Here is a 13,659-nt window from a genome sequence, read left to right as displayed (position 1 = left end):
AGAGGAGAGGAGAGGAGAGGAGAGGAGAGGAGAGAGAAACGAGACACATGCTGAACGTGTCAGGGTAGATGCCGGTACTTCAGTGCACCACTTGCAGCAGCACCTTCTACAGGACAAGCCAGAGGAACACACACAGCCTCAGCTCACTACACAGTGCTTACTTTCAACACTTGAATTTTTTCACTTCATTTAAAGAAAAAACATTTTATATTTTTTTTTAGTTGCAGGGACTCTATTTGATCAGCAAATCATTTGGCAAAATAAGAAATAGCTTCGATAAAACAACAAATGTGTATCAGTTGACAGTAATAAGAGTATAATGGGATAGAAAGGCTAACTTAAAAAAATGCTATCTTTAAGACTTTTAATTTACTCATTCCAATAAACCCATGGGGCTTTTGATTAGAATCAGGATGGAAAGAGGGACTTTAACGCCACCTAAAATTGACTTTTTCAAGGGAATGCATAAAATGAGGATTTCCACACACTTGGGGGTAGGCAAAGAAGGACTGAATGATGGGAAACAAGACTCGACCTACAACTGCCCCAGAGAATGGCCTTGGTGAGTCTCCAAACCACACACAAGAGAAGGACTACACCTATAAGTGCTCTGAACTGAAGGTATGACGCTGGGCACGCCTGTGGACCAGGCAGCTAGAGCTTATGGGCAGAAAGAAACACAAAACCCAAAGAGAGAACTCAAGGTCTCTGCAGGCCCTTCCCTTCTCTGCAGGCCTCCCTATGCAGCTGAGTACTAGCTGGGCATACGAGTAAGAAATCCCCCTGAAGCTTGCAAAGAACCATAATTTCTGGGCACAATGCACAGGCCAGGGTGCAGTATCTGCTCCCATTGATCAAAGTGGGAAAAATTCCCATTTGTAATTCACAGAAATTGGGTGGAACTCCAAAGAGTCCAGCACGGATATGAGAGCTGCTCTAGCCCCAATAACAAAGACTAAAGCAAACACCCAGAGAAACAGCACTCTAAAGGATCAAGCTGCTTCTAATAGCCACATCTTGGATTTAAAAAAAAACAAAACAAAACAAACAAACAAAAAAAACCTCAAGAATCAAAAAATAAACATTTAGCAATATATAATTCACAATTTAAAATTACCAAGCAGAAAATGAGATTCACAGAATTAAAGAAATATTAATCAAAGGAAGCTGACTCCTATCTAATACAAATGGCAGTATTAGTAGACAAGGATATTCGAGTTGTTATTATAACTAAATTCCATGTGTTAAAGCAGTGAGCTAGCTATTTACACAAGGCAGAAGTCGTTCTTAAGACACTGGGTAGGAGAAAGACAAAAAAAAAAATTGAACTGTTTCACATAGGAAAGTATATTTAAGCTCTTTTAATAGAGATCAAACTATAAAGACGACATGAATACATTTCTTCCTTTCAAATCTGATGATTTACTGTTGCAAAGCTCTGACACTTGTCCAGGCATGACCTCAACTTAGAGAAGGAGCCAGGAGGTCATGTTAGTCCCTAGTAGCCATTGGTCTCAAAGACATCAGTAGACACTTACCACAGAGAAAACTTCACATTATGCCCTATCCAGCATATGACTACAAAGACCCATGTAGGGCCTATAGTTGGTGCTGCAGCACACAAAGGGCATGTAAGCTAGACCTGGGAGGAAAGGCTCTGCACATGCTTGCACAGAAAAGGACAACGAAACCTACCTACGATACGTGAGAGACCACAGGGAGGGGAAGACAGGGCCAAGACAGGCTGATTACCGACTCATGCAGAAGATGCCTGAATGCCTTCATGTTTCTGAGACCCTACTGTGCTTTCCACATCTGAGTGGGCTTCAGAGGCTCTCTAAGGTAACTCCTGCTCTTCACCCAGTTTCCCTGTCTTACCTAGAAATGAGCTCAACAACATTCCCATGGCAGGAGGCAGCTGTACAAGACCCATGTGTGTCATGAGACAATCTGAAGGATCCTCCCTACTCAAACTTCCCAATCTTCTACAAACCACGTTCCAAACTATACAGACTTAGCCTTAGGAATTTAACATCCAGAAAAACCAAAGGTCACTTTAAGTCAGCCCTGCCAATCTACCTCCTTACTACCTCAGCTGAGCTCATCCTAGTTTTGGGACCCCGAGTTATAGATTTTACTATATTGTAACTACCTCACTTTAGTTCTCTACCAACCCCTCCTCCAAGGAACCTAAAGCAATCCTTCAGGAAGGCAAATCAAACCAGGTGGGCAGTGGTGGCACATACCATTAATCCCAGCACTCAGGAAGCACAAGCTGGCAGGGATCTCTGTGAGTTCAAGGCCACCCTGGTCTACAGATCGAGTCCCAGGACAGCCAAGTCTACAGAAAGAAACCCTTTCTTTAGAAATTAATTAAGATACATTGCTCTGGTCCACAACCAAGATGATATGCTAATCTAAAAACTGCAGGAAGTGCTACTACCTGCAAGAGCCCTGAAGCTGAGAAGAGCGAGCCTGTATTCTAGCACTTGAGTCACAGAGCTGTTCAAGACAATTTAAAAACAAAACTTCAGTCCAACAGGATAACAGGAGAAGCAAAGTCCAATGTCAAAAGCAACACTACATAAGACTTCCTATAGAATGTTCCCTGTGCTGTCCACTATGGCAGCCCTGGTGTGTGGCTAGGTGCATCTGAGGAGCACAATTTGTACTCTGCTTCATTTTTATTAAAATGATTAAGAGGACAACTCTGCACAGCGCAGGTTAGTGTGATAGATGTAGGGGAGCTGCAGCGAGGCCAGGCAGATGTGAACAATCACAGGAGGCCCAACTATATAACAAAATCTGTCTTTTATGTTGCCAAATGTTACAAACATTTCTGCAAAAGCTGCAAATTCAGACTTAGTGTGAAATTTACCTACTTTAAAATGTTGCCAACCAAATTAATAAAAGTTGATCATCTTAACCAAACATTCCCGTATCTCATTGGTTAAGGGTTGTTTTAGTCATTGATTCATTAATTCATTGATAAATCATTATAGGAATGAATGCTACAAGTCAGACGCCACTCTGTGTAGCAGATAAAAAGCAAAGACAAGACAAAAATGTCTGCCCAATCTGTAAAGCTAGTAAAGACAAAACACGCTAATAGATACAGATATAAGTCTTATAAAAAGCCTACGTGAAATTTAGGGGGCAGAACGGTGTTTATGAGGCATCCAGTATTTCCTCTTTCTGGGCAATTTAAGTGTTTACAGGGTGTGTTACTTTGTAAATCCTAAGCCAAGCAAGCTCTTCTGTAATTTCCACTGGTTTTCTGTGAGCCTTTCAATAAGCTTCCTAATGTTGCTTCCAGCTTCCCAGTTCCAAAGGCACCTTCTCCAAGCCTCCTTCATCCACTGCTAAATTACAGAACATCTAGTGTATAGATATCCCCCCTCAGAAAATAAACTCTCTTCCAAAAGTCATGCACCCTAATCGAACTGCTGGGATCTATCTGCTCATGAGAAAAGTGCTCACTTCAGAGCAGGTGCAAACATATTTAACGTAGTCTACCCATAGAAGGTAAAAACAAAAGCTCCCAACACTAGGTACATAATTAAAATCATTAGCATTTCTAATCCTGGCAATCAAGTGCCATCCAGAATAGGAACCGTAGTTGTTAATCCGTAATCACTGATTAATCCTTCAAAATAAAATTTTTTTTAATGGGGAAAGAAATCTGTTTATATATTTTCAAAGAGCCAGTCACTACACTACACAGCACCTAAGAAGAACTGGGACTGACGTGTGCTCTTCAAAGAACTGTGGCAGGCCAACAAACATAGCTGGCAGACTTGTAGGATTAGGAAATTAATGATGTGAGAAAATTACACAATTTGGATTGCTAGCCTCTAAGAACATTTCAAACCCTTAGTTCTTCAAGTGCCATCTCAGAATGAGCAAGTAGTGCGCGCTCACTCGCACTCACTGCTGATGGCTAGAAGACAGTTTTAACAACTCTTACTGAAAACTACAATTTCTTCTCTAGTTTCTATGGAAACAGCTGTCAGATTGGCAAAAATAGGACATGCACTTTAAAATAATCATTCCAGCTAAGTACACATGATGGACGGTTTCTTTAAAAAAAAAAAAAAAGTAAGTTATCAGGGTTGGCTCTTAAGCTTCCAAATGTCACACTGCACCCCTGCATCTTGGCTCGGGATGATGCCTATGAAGTTAAATCCTTTTAGGAGGGCTCCAAGACCTTGAGAGACGCTAGGAGGCGATGAACTCCTAAATTCCAAATGTGGGATTTTCATCTCCTGGGACTAACATTTCTGGCAGAGGTTTGCCCCAGCACAGTGGCTCCCCGTCACACCGCGAGTGGTAAATATTATAACAAGTGATCCTTGAATACAAGTTTTTGAGGAAACCAATGAGCTCCCTGGAACTGCTCCGACTGTGCCAATGCTGCGAGCTGGGGCAGAAGAGCGTGTGTCTCTCTGCACAAGGACGAGCGGCGAGGCAGAGGGGAGACCCGCACAGGCCAGACCGGCGACGCCTGGAGGAAGCGCCGCTTAGGAGGAAGCCACCACCCGAGGCGGGAGGCAAACTTCCAGAAAGCTCCACCCACCGAGCCGTTCGCCTCGTCCGGCACGGCCTAGGCCCACCGCGGTCCCCGAATCCCCCGGGCCCCGCTCCCCTCTCCGCCCTCCCCGCCCCGCTCTGGAAGAACGCCGAGCCGTCACCGTGAGCGCGCACTGAAGCCGCAGCCCGAGCGGAATCCAACAGCCGGCTCCGCGCAGGCGTACACCTTTCCCAAGCCCCGCCCCCTCACTTCCTGCCCTGGGGACCTCTCGGGCGCTTTTTGCTCCGCCCTTGAGAGGGCCAAGTCCTTTTCCCGAGTCCCAGTCCTGGCCGGCTGCGGCTGTACGGACTGTGACGCCGTCGCGCCCCCGTGTGTTGGGAGGAGGATAGCCCAGGTTTAAGCTACCTGCCAGGAACTCTACACCTCCTTGGTACTTGGCATGGCTGTGTTGGATCCATGCAAAACCGTGCCTGCTGTAGTTTCTACACCAGTTCTGTCAAAAGGAAAGCGATTCCAGGGGCTGCTGGAGGACTCTGATGCCTTGACTTGAAGCTGCACTGAGCTGATAATTTTGATCGTAGGTATAACATTAACTCTAGCATTCCAATTACTTACTAACAATCATCCCTCAGTCCTAGAGTGATAAAGGTGCATAAAAATAAGACTAAATATGAAAGACTTTCACCATGATCGCTCTAGGACACCAGACTTATAAGTGGTCAGCAGTATTCATGACAACAGCTCCTGGAGTGTCCTAAGACCAGATTTCATTGTGGGAATGTTTTACAAAGGAGTGTGAATACTGGCAGGCATGATTCTGTGGGAGCTGCAACTACCCACCACAGCCAAAAAAAAAAAAAAAGATGCTTTGTGATTATATGAATTATTCTGGTTTTCTAATAGGCGACCTAAGACACACATTAAAGATAAAAATACTATTCATGTATTCAACTATTTATGTATTCAACAAATATTTATCTAATGTGTGACAGACACTTCATGGTGGTGATATTAAGATCAATATCATATGGTTACTGCAAGGAGGACATCATGAAGCAGGGATTGAAAAGGGTGGACAGAGAGCATGACTACACTGAAGGTTTAGACTTATTCAATCCATCACATCCGCTAGATGGGCTGTGGAAATATTTATAAGCAGTCATAAAGTGAAAATGGTTCTACAACCCAATGGGAGCTGGGAACATAACTAGAGGAGTCACCAGTAAGGAAGAGATGACTCAGACCTTGGGTTACCATTGAGGAAAGGAGTAGATGGGTTAAGAGAAAATAGAAGTTGGGAGACAGAACCCTAGAGAACCTAAACATTTTAAAACTCAAAAGAGGGCATGGTGGTTTATCTCTTCAGTTCTACCATTTAAGAGGCTGAAACCAGAAGATGACTTTGAATTCAAAACCAGGTTGCCAGATTCCATGGTCAATCCCAGGTCAGCATGGTCTACAGAGTAAAACTCTGTCTTAAAACCTAAAGAAAACACAAGAAAAGTAAGAAGAGAATTAGATAGGTAGAGAAAGCCAAAAGGAAGGGAAGGGGGTTGGGTGAGTGTTCAGCATGCTATAATTAATAATAACTTACCAATACTTAACTTCATTTAACGATAGTGATATTTTTCTGGGTATAGTGACACACCCTTCTAGTCCCAGCTCGTGGGAGACTGGGGCAGGAGAAGATCAATGATAACTGGCTGTGACATTTTATGAGCCATTTACATAGTGCCTGCCAGCCCCCTCATTTATATGTTAGACATGTAGATATGTTTTGTTTCTTACATGTAGATCTTGGTCATGGATGAACATGAGATTCCAGTCTCTATCTGACATTGGTCACTTCCTTTTTTCAATATTTATTTCCTTACATAAGTGTTTTGTACGTGTGTAAGTCTGCACACCAGAAGAAGGCATCAACTATGAATTGCTATGTGGTTGCTTGGAATTGAACTCAGGACCTCTGGAAGAGCAGCTGTGCTCTTAACCACTAAGCCACCTATCAAGCTCTGACATTGGTCACTTTCATATGCTTATCTTTCTTAAAGGACTTCAGCTCTATATTTTTGTTGGTGGTTTTGTTTTTTTTATAATATAAGATTTTTGTTATTTGAGAATTTCATACATGCCTATAATGTATTTCTATTATATTCACCTCTGTTCCCCTCCCCCAACTCATCCAGGATGCCCCCCATATTCCCTTCACAATTTCATGCCCTCTTTTTTTTTTTTCAGTAACCCACTGAGTTTAATTAATGTGGCCCATACACACATGTGGGGTGGGAAACCCAATGAGTGATTGAACTACCAGAGAACACCCTCCACCACCACCACCCCAGTGGGGAGGGGAACCCCCCTCTAGCAGCCGTCAATAGCTCCCATGCAGAGTCAGTGATCATCTTCTGAGCCCCTTCCACTCCATGCTGGACCATTGACTGGTTTGGTCTTCTGCAAGTCTTACACAGGCTCCCACAGCTGCTGCAAGTATAATGGTCCTGTCATATTTAGATAACACTGTTTCTCCCCAGTCTGCCCTGACCTCTGACTCATACAATCTCCCCACCTCCTCTTCGGTGATATTCACTGAACCTTAGAGGAAGGTGTATGATGTAGATGTCCCCATTCGTGTCTGAACAAATCACAGCCACTTGCTCTTTGCACTCTGAACAGAGCACAGGTGATATGGAGGGGCAAACAGACGAATACTTGGGGAAGGGGTGGGAAGAGAAGACAGAGGAAGATGTGGAGAAATGGATAATTAACACTGGGATGCTTGGGGGAAAAAAAACATGGAAACCTCGACAAACTTCTTAAATATGTGCTTAAATGGAGTCACCCAACACCGTGGAAAATGTTCTTTCCAGAAGTCACAAATAAACTACCCACTGACAGGTATGGGATATTCCCCTTGAGTGGTTGGACTTGGGACTCCCAGAGACCCCTCAAACACAGGCTATTGACATTGCTTTTGATGTCTCACCAGAACTTGATAGGACCCTATTGCAGAAGATATCACACATTTTGATGACAAAACTTGGAGAAATCCACCTGAGCTGACCTAGAAATCCTTCCCTGCTGGCTAGCTTTCCCATCAACAATCTTGTGGGGCAAGTGGACTATGCCACCAGGCAGAAGAACTGGTAAGGTTGGAGGAGGTTCAAACCCCCAGGAGATCTCATAACTGAGAGCAGCAGGCATGGAACCAGCTCCCAGCCAGGCTCTACCTGTCCTGCAACACATGACCATGTCACCCCACTGAGAGGACAGTGACAAACGATCATATCATGTAGCGTAAAAGCCTGGGGTTCTTCATGCTAGTGAGGTATCTAGATAAGGCAAAGTGTTCACCCAATGAGCTTCCCGTCCTAGCTGTCCCTTCCTGCAAAAGATAGTTAATCTCTGGTTCACCCTGAGTAAGGTGTGTGCATTGACATCTTCCATAACAATAAAGCAGTTTGGACAACCAAGAACTCGTCTCCATCAAGGATTGTCTCCTTCATTAAGGATCACAGGGGCTTGTGGTTGGGGGCTTCATTGTAAAGTACTGTGCTCAGAGAAGGCCTTCTCTCTTCCAGCCCCTCTATACGCTCAGCACTCACTCACTCAGAACCAGACCACTCTCAACTACTCGAGGTCCCCAGTGGCGTCTTGGTTCACAGGAGATTGAGAACCACAGCATCTGTCCCAGACCTCCCTGTTTCCCATCTGGAGAAACATAAAACGTGGGCGGGACCCCTATCATAGGCTGTGCTCTGCCTCCTCTGAGCGGCTTGTTGGTGATGCTCTCAGCACCCCAGTGGTGAGGCAGATTCATAGCCCAACACAATCTTGCCCAGGTGTGAGTCTGCAAGGCATAGTAATGACCAGCCATGGGTACAACAGTGGCATGAAAGTCGTGGGGGCAACCAATTCTTTCTGATTGGATTTAAGGCTCATTGTACAGAAGCAAAAACATGCCTCATACTATAAGTCTAGCTGGAAAACTGGCTGAAGAGCTCATAGGCCCTAAGGATGAGCCTACCATTCCATTGCTAAATGGACATGTGATCAAACTGACTTCTAAATACATTTCTCTAAACCTACAGATGAGGGCATCTGCCACTTTCTCATCTGAGACGTGCCTGTGAGGTGGGCAGTGGTTAAGACAAAGGCTCAATCTTGTTGCCTTTCTCTTCATCCTACTCTCCTGCCTCAGTTCCCCACTGAGAGCTTCTGATGAAGCTGAAGGGTGGTGAGTAGTGATCTATAACTTCTTCCATTCCAATAAGATGGCCACAGCGCATCTTATTTTATTCCCCAGGGGAAGACAAGGCTTTGGATGACACGTCGCTGGCAGACCTGCATCATAGGAGTTTGGTTTGAACTTTCACACATTTAAAGACACACATGTCACAAATATTTGAAGGGTCTAAGAAGCAGTCACATCATCATACCAAAAATGGTTCCATGAGAGGCAAGAGCCAAGAAAGCCATGGTCATGATTGTCCCAGAAGCCATCTTTGTCCAGCTTGCTCTCAAGATGAAATTCCTTGAGTTCCTGGTGGGAAGAGGCATACTGATGGCTATATAATTGAGAATATAAAAAAATCTTGGATAGAATAAGGAAAGTAGTAATCATGAAATAACAAAAGTACCCCAAAAATAATAAGAAAACCAAATGAAAGGTGACAAATGCTGATTGATTTATAAAATAGGGGCTATCTTTGTATTTAAGAAGATAAGACAGACATCCTTCTGTTCCCTCAGAGGAAAAAAAATAAGGGTTTTCAGCACTTTATTTCTATAGTCAGCCATGTCTTTAAGACTGAGACTGTGACATTCAAAGGGATAAGCAAAAGTTTTATTTCAGATAAGGACTTTTGGGGGTCTTTTAATCTAGGTAGGACAGGTCTTTATTCACCCTGAGAAAGTGTCACCAAACATCAGAAGATGTCCATAACCTTGGCAAGACTCACCTACTAGCACTGCTTTTGCTACTATTGTTTATAAACATCCTAGAGAGTACAAATTCTAACAGCCACATGTTACAGATCTGATCTACAGAAGTAAGCTGTGGGTCTGAATGATCCCTAATTTCTAGGTAAGGATTCCCAATGTTGTGCCTTGTTATTGGACCATGTATGGGACAATTCCCAAAGCTGAAATTGACATCAATAATTCTCTTCATTTGGAGATATTTTATCCAACATTTGTTAGATACATAGAAATTTGAACAAACAAGTTCATTTAGTAAGGACTTCAAGGTTATTGATTCAGGCAAAGAACAAAGCCCTAATATTGAAAAGAAAAATAACATTTTTTTTTGTCTGCTACATCCAAAGTTACCCAAGGTGCTCCAGTGGCAATCTACCATGGCTTGAGCAGGTGTTTTTCAGGGAACTTCAGGCAGAATCCATCTGTAATGGCCACCATCACTGAAGCTGAAGGCCCACTCTCCCTTTGGAAGGTAGGGCACCATCTTTTCCCTAACAGTGATTTCCCTCTTTGCAAAGGGGATAATGCCTTGTTTATAAGAACTCTAAAGAGGGCAGTTCTTTTCCAGGGCCCTTGTTTTCCACAACTCTGTGAGCACTGCCCCTTTAACATCCTCTCTCTGAAACCTGGGGTTCTCTAAGGTATGCGATGGTTACCTGCCTTTCCTTGGACCTATTAAGCTGCCTCCATTCTATCTCTGTTTTTGAGAACAACAAAAGCCAATTTATAAGTTAATTTCTGTTAAAAATATCCTTTTAACAGGTATATTTTATATCAGTAGCTGTCCATGTCTTCCTCTTCCTCCTCATCTTCCTCCTCCTCCTCCTCCTTAAATTTAAAATCCAGGTCGGACTAACCCAAAGATAAAGAGTCAAAAAATATCAGAAGTGACATCTTAGCACAAAGCTCTTCCCTTCATCTCTTTGCACTGGCTTTCACCGCTACTTACTTGCAGAGGTCCAGTCAGCTCTGTCAGGATGATGACTTCATGTTGGCCTTGCTATTTGCTTTAACTGACAGAGTATGGCAGAGGTACTGGTCATTGAATTCTGGAGCCTGGCCTGAAGAACTCTTACAGTTTCCACCTTCATCCTTTTTTGTTGTTTTGCTTTGTTTTTGTTTTTGAAGACAGTTTCTTTATATACCCTGACTGCCCTGGAACTGGCTCTGTAGACCAGGCTGGCCTTGAACTCATCATGGAGATCTGCTGCCTGGGCCCTGGACTACTTACTGCTGACCCTCAGAATCAATGACACAGACTCAGGAGCAGGTGAGAAACACCACAGCAAGCTTGTCTGAATGCTGCTGCAAGCTCCTTTAATACTCCTCACCTGTGCCCCATTGGTCCCAAGAAAGTGTCTCCTCTAAACAGCAGTTCCCGATTGGCTGACATTGTCTGCATCAATCGTTGGTCTCTCAAGAAATCCTCAATTAGGTCCTCCTGCAGAAGATGCCTTTGTGGCTGCACAGCTACCAGAGTTTACACAGAGGTGGCAGCCACCATCCCTCCTACAGAGATCCACGGGCCTCTGCCTCCCCAGTGCCAGTGTTGTTGTTGTGTGCACCAACAACATCTGGCTCCACCTTCAGCATTTAACATTGCTATCTTGCAATGCTGTAAATGGATGCGAGACAAGTTCGTTGGGTATTTGCAGGATGCACAGAGAAGAACTGACACTATAGACAAGAACTTTCACTGATGTCTGGGAACCTGATGGCACTGCATTTTACTTTCCACAACAACAAAGGTTCAGGGACAACATTAAGGACATCCATAGAACCCTGAGACTTAACAGGTAACTTATTTAATATCACTAGGTTTTAAGGTACCTTGTTATAAAATAAATAAACAATTAAGTAATTAAGAAAATTTCATGTCATACCCAAAAGACAGATCTGAGGTTCATAAAACATCTCTCTTTCCTCCCCCATCATGCCCATATTAAAAATATTTATTTCTCTGCCCATCATTATTATTGTCTCTTTATTGGCATAATGGAACTGACAATTAAGCGTACCCTATGGAGCTGCCAAGGCTGGGGATTTTTGTTCTAAAATCCCAGGTTCATTATTTGGAATTGGGTCTGAATAGTTTTATGTGACTGTTAACTTGTGTGAGCACAGATGGACAACACACACAAACACATAGCCATGTGTCTTAGTTAGGGTTTCTCTTGCTGTGAAGACACACCCTGATCGAGACAACTCTCATAAAAGAAAGCATTTAACTGGCACTGGCTTACAGTTTCAGAGGTTTAGTCCATTATCATCATGGTGAGAAGCACGGTGGCCTATAGGAAGACATGGTGCTAGAGAGGTAGCTAAGAGTGCTACATCCAGATTGGTAGGCACAGAAAGAAAAAGGAGTCACTGGGCCTAGCTTGAGCTTATGAAACCTCGAAGCCCATCCCCAGTGACACGCTTCTTTTAACAGGCCACGCCTACTCCAACAAGGCCACACTGCCATTAGTGCCACTCTCTGTGAGTCTATGGAGGCCATTTTAATTCAGACCACCACACCATGCATAAGGACAGACTTAAGAACCAAAGACTTTGAAGCTTTTATTCACATCTATCATTCGTCAGGTTTTTAAAAATCTTTTACTTTTTATGTGCCTTTCACCTGCACGTGTATATGTGTACCATGTACATGCCTGGTTCCTGCAGACAGCATTAGATGCCTGGAACTAGATATACCAGCAATTGTAGCTGCCATATGGGTGTTAGGAATTGAACCGGGGTCCTCTGGAAGAGCAGTCAGCACTGTTAACTGCTGAGCCCCTCATTTGTCAATGTTAAATTAGACCCTTATCTGATTACCTTCCCAATAGCATTATACAATCCTTAATCCAATATCTGGACTTCCAAAGCCAGGACTCTTCACATAAATGAAGTGGAAGGCTTTGGGTCATAGAGACACTGCACCTAACCTGATTACTTCTAGTGCTTAACATGGTGGACAGGCATCAACAGCTCAGCTTTAAGATAGCTATCTTGTTTTCTTTCGTCTTAAATCAGACAAAAGAAGATCCTTGAAAACATTGGGCTTTGTTAAAAGAGGAGAGCTCAGGCAGACTGGCAATACATCTTATGCCTTAAGATCACAATTGTGAGTTAACAATTATCCTAGACTTGAAGTCTTTAGTGCTGTCTCTGTCTCTGTCTCTGTCAGTCTTTCTCTCTCTCTCTCTCTCTCTCTCATGCTCTCTCTCTCTCTCTCTCTCTCTCATGCTCTCTCTCTCTCTCTCTCATGCTCTCTCTCGCTCTCGCTCTCGCTCTCATTCTCACTCTCTCTCTTGACTCAGTAACACTGCCCTTTCCCTTCACATACAGAAAAGTTTCTCTACCTTCTGCCTGGCCCTAATTTGCTGAGATCCTATTGTCTGTAACTTTCATCATGCAAAGAAAAATTATCATAAAGTTATTTGACAAACGTATATATACATCATTTCATGTATACTACAGCATCCATAAAAAATTTCACAATTATCATTTATAAATTAGGAATATTATTGGAAAAAATCTAGCACTGTTAATCTAACAAAAGTATTTTAATATACATTTTTCTGAGATATTTTGATTAGCATAAAGCAGTTTTAGGTATTCTTGTTTTTCTGTCAACTTAGACTATTAAAGAAAAATGAAATAAAAGCCTAGTTTCTTTCTAGAACCTATTTTGGGAGAAAATTACTATCAAAATTATACTGCCAATGCTAAATGTTATTGATTAGCAAAACCTCCATATTATGGAGCTGGAGGGATGGCTCATTGTTACTGGCACAAATTGCTTTTACCTAGGATCCAAGTTCAACTCCCAACACTCATGTCAGGCACCTCACAACAAACATCCCCAAGGTGGTCTTTCTGACACATCTGGACTTTATGGGCATTCGTGTGCACAATTAACAATAGTTGTTAAAAATAGTTTTAAACGCTTATAGTTCAATGGATGTTGTCCTAAATAAGCAAGAAGCATTTAAGAATATTAAGATTTTAGGAAGATTACTTAATAGACCCCATTTTGATAGATTTTAGAAAGCTAAGAGTACCTAAGTTTATAAAAGTTTCAGGCCTTTTACTCTATCCCCCAAGCACTTTCATTCTCTCTCTCTCTCTCTCTCTCTCTCTCTCTCTCTCTCTCTCTCTCTCTC

At 42.9% G+C, this 13,659-nt stretch overlaps 1 protein-coding gene and 1 long non-coding RNA gene across 3 annotated transcripts in view; both read right to left on the bottom strand.

Moving 5' to 3' along the window:
- Oma1 (OMA1 zinc metallopeptidase) overlaps positions 1–4,762 on the bottom strand; it is a 50,794-nt gene extending 46,032 nt beyond the window's left edge. The window contains exon 1 of one of the 2 annotated variants that reach the window (XM_021160442.2): positions 4,692–4,762. The gene's annotated coding sequence lies outside the window, so the exon portion shown is untranslated. Of the gene's footprint in view, positions 1–4,576; positions 4,598–4,691 lie in introns of those variants that run through there. The other variant, XM_029476664.1, reaches the window with a different exon arrangement.
- Positions 4,763–6,766: 2,004 nt separating this feature from the next.
- Positions 6,767–13,659, bottom strand: part of LOC110292126 — a 21,152-nt gene continuing 14,259 nt past the window's right edge. Inside the window, exons 3-4 of the long non-coding RNA XR_002377659.1 lie at positions 8,968–9,071; positions 6,767–7,012 (exon numbers count right to left, since the gene is read on the bottom strand). This is a non-coding gene — a long non-coding RNA (uncharacterized LOC110292126). The remainder of the gene's footprint in view (positions 7,013–8,967; positions 9,072–13,659) is intronic.

This window comes from Mus caroli, chromosome 4 (assembly GCF_900094665.2).
Source record: "Mus caroli chromosome 4, CAROLI_EIJ_v1.1, whole genome shotgun sequence".
NCBI lineage: Eukaryota > Metazoa > Chordata > Mammalia > Rodentia > Muridae > Mus > Mus caroli.
Note: the sequence above shows the minus strand (reverse complement) of the source record. Positions and strands in the feature narration are given on the sequence as shown.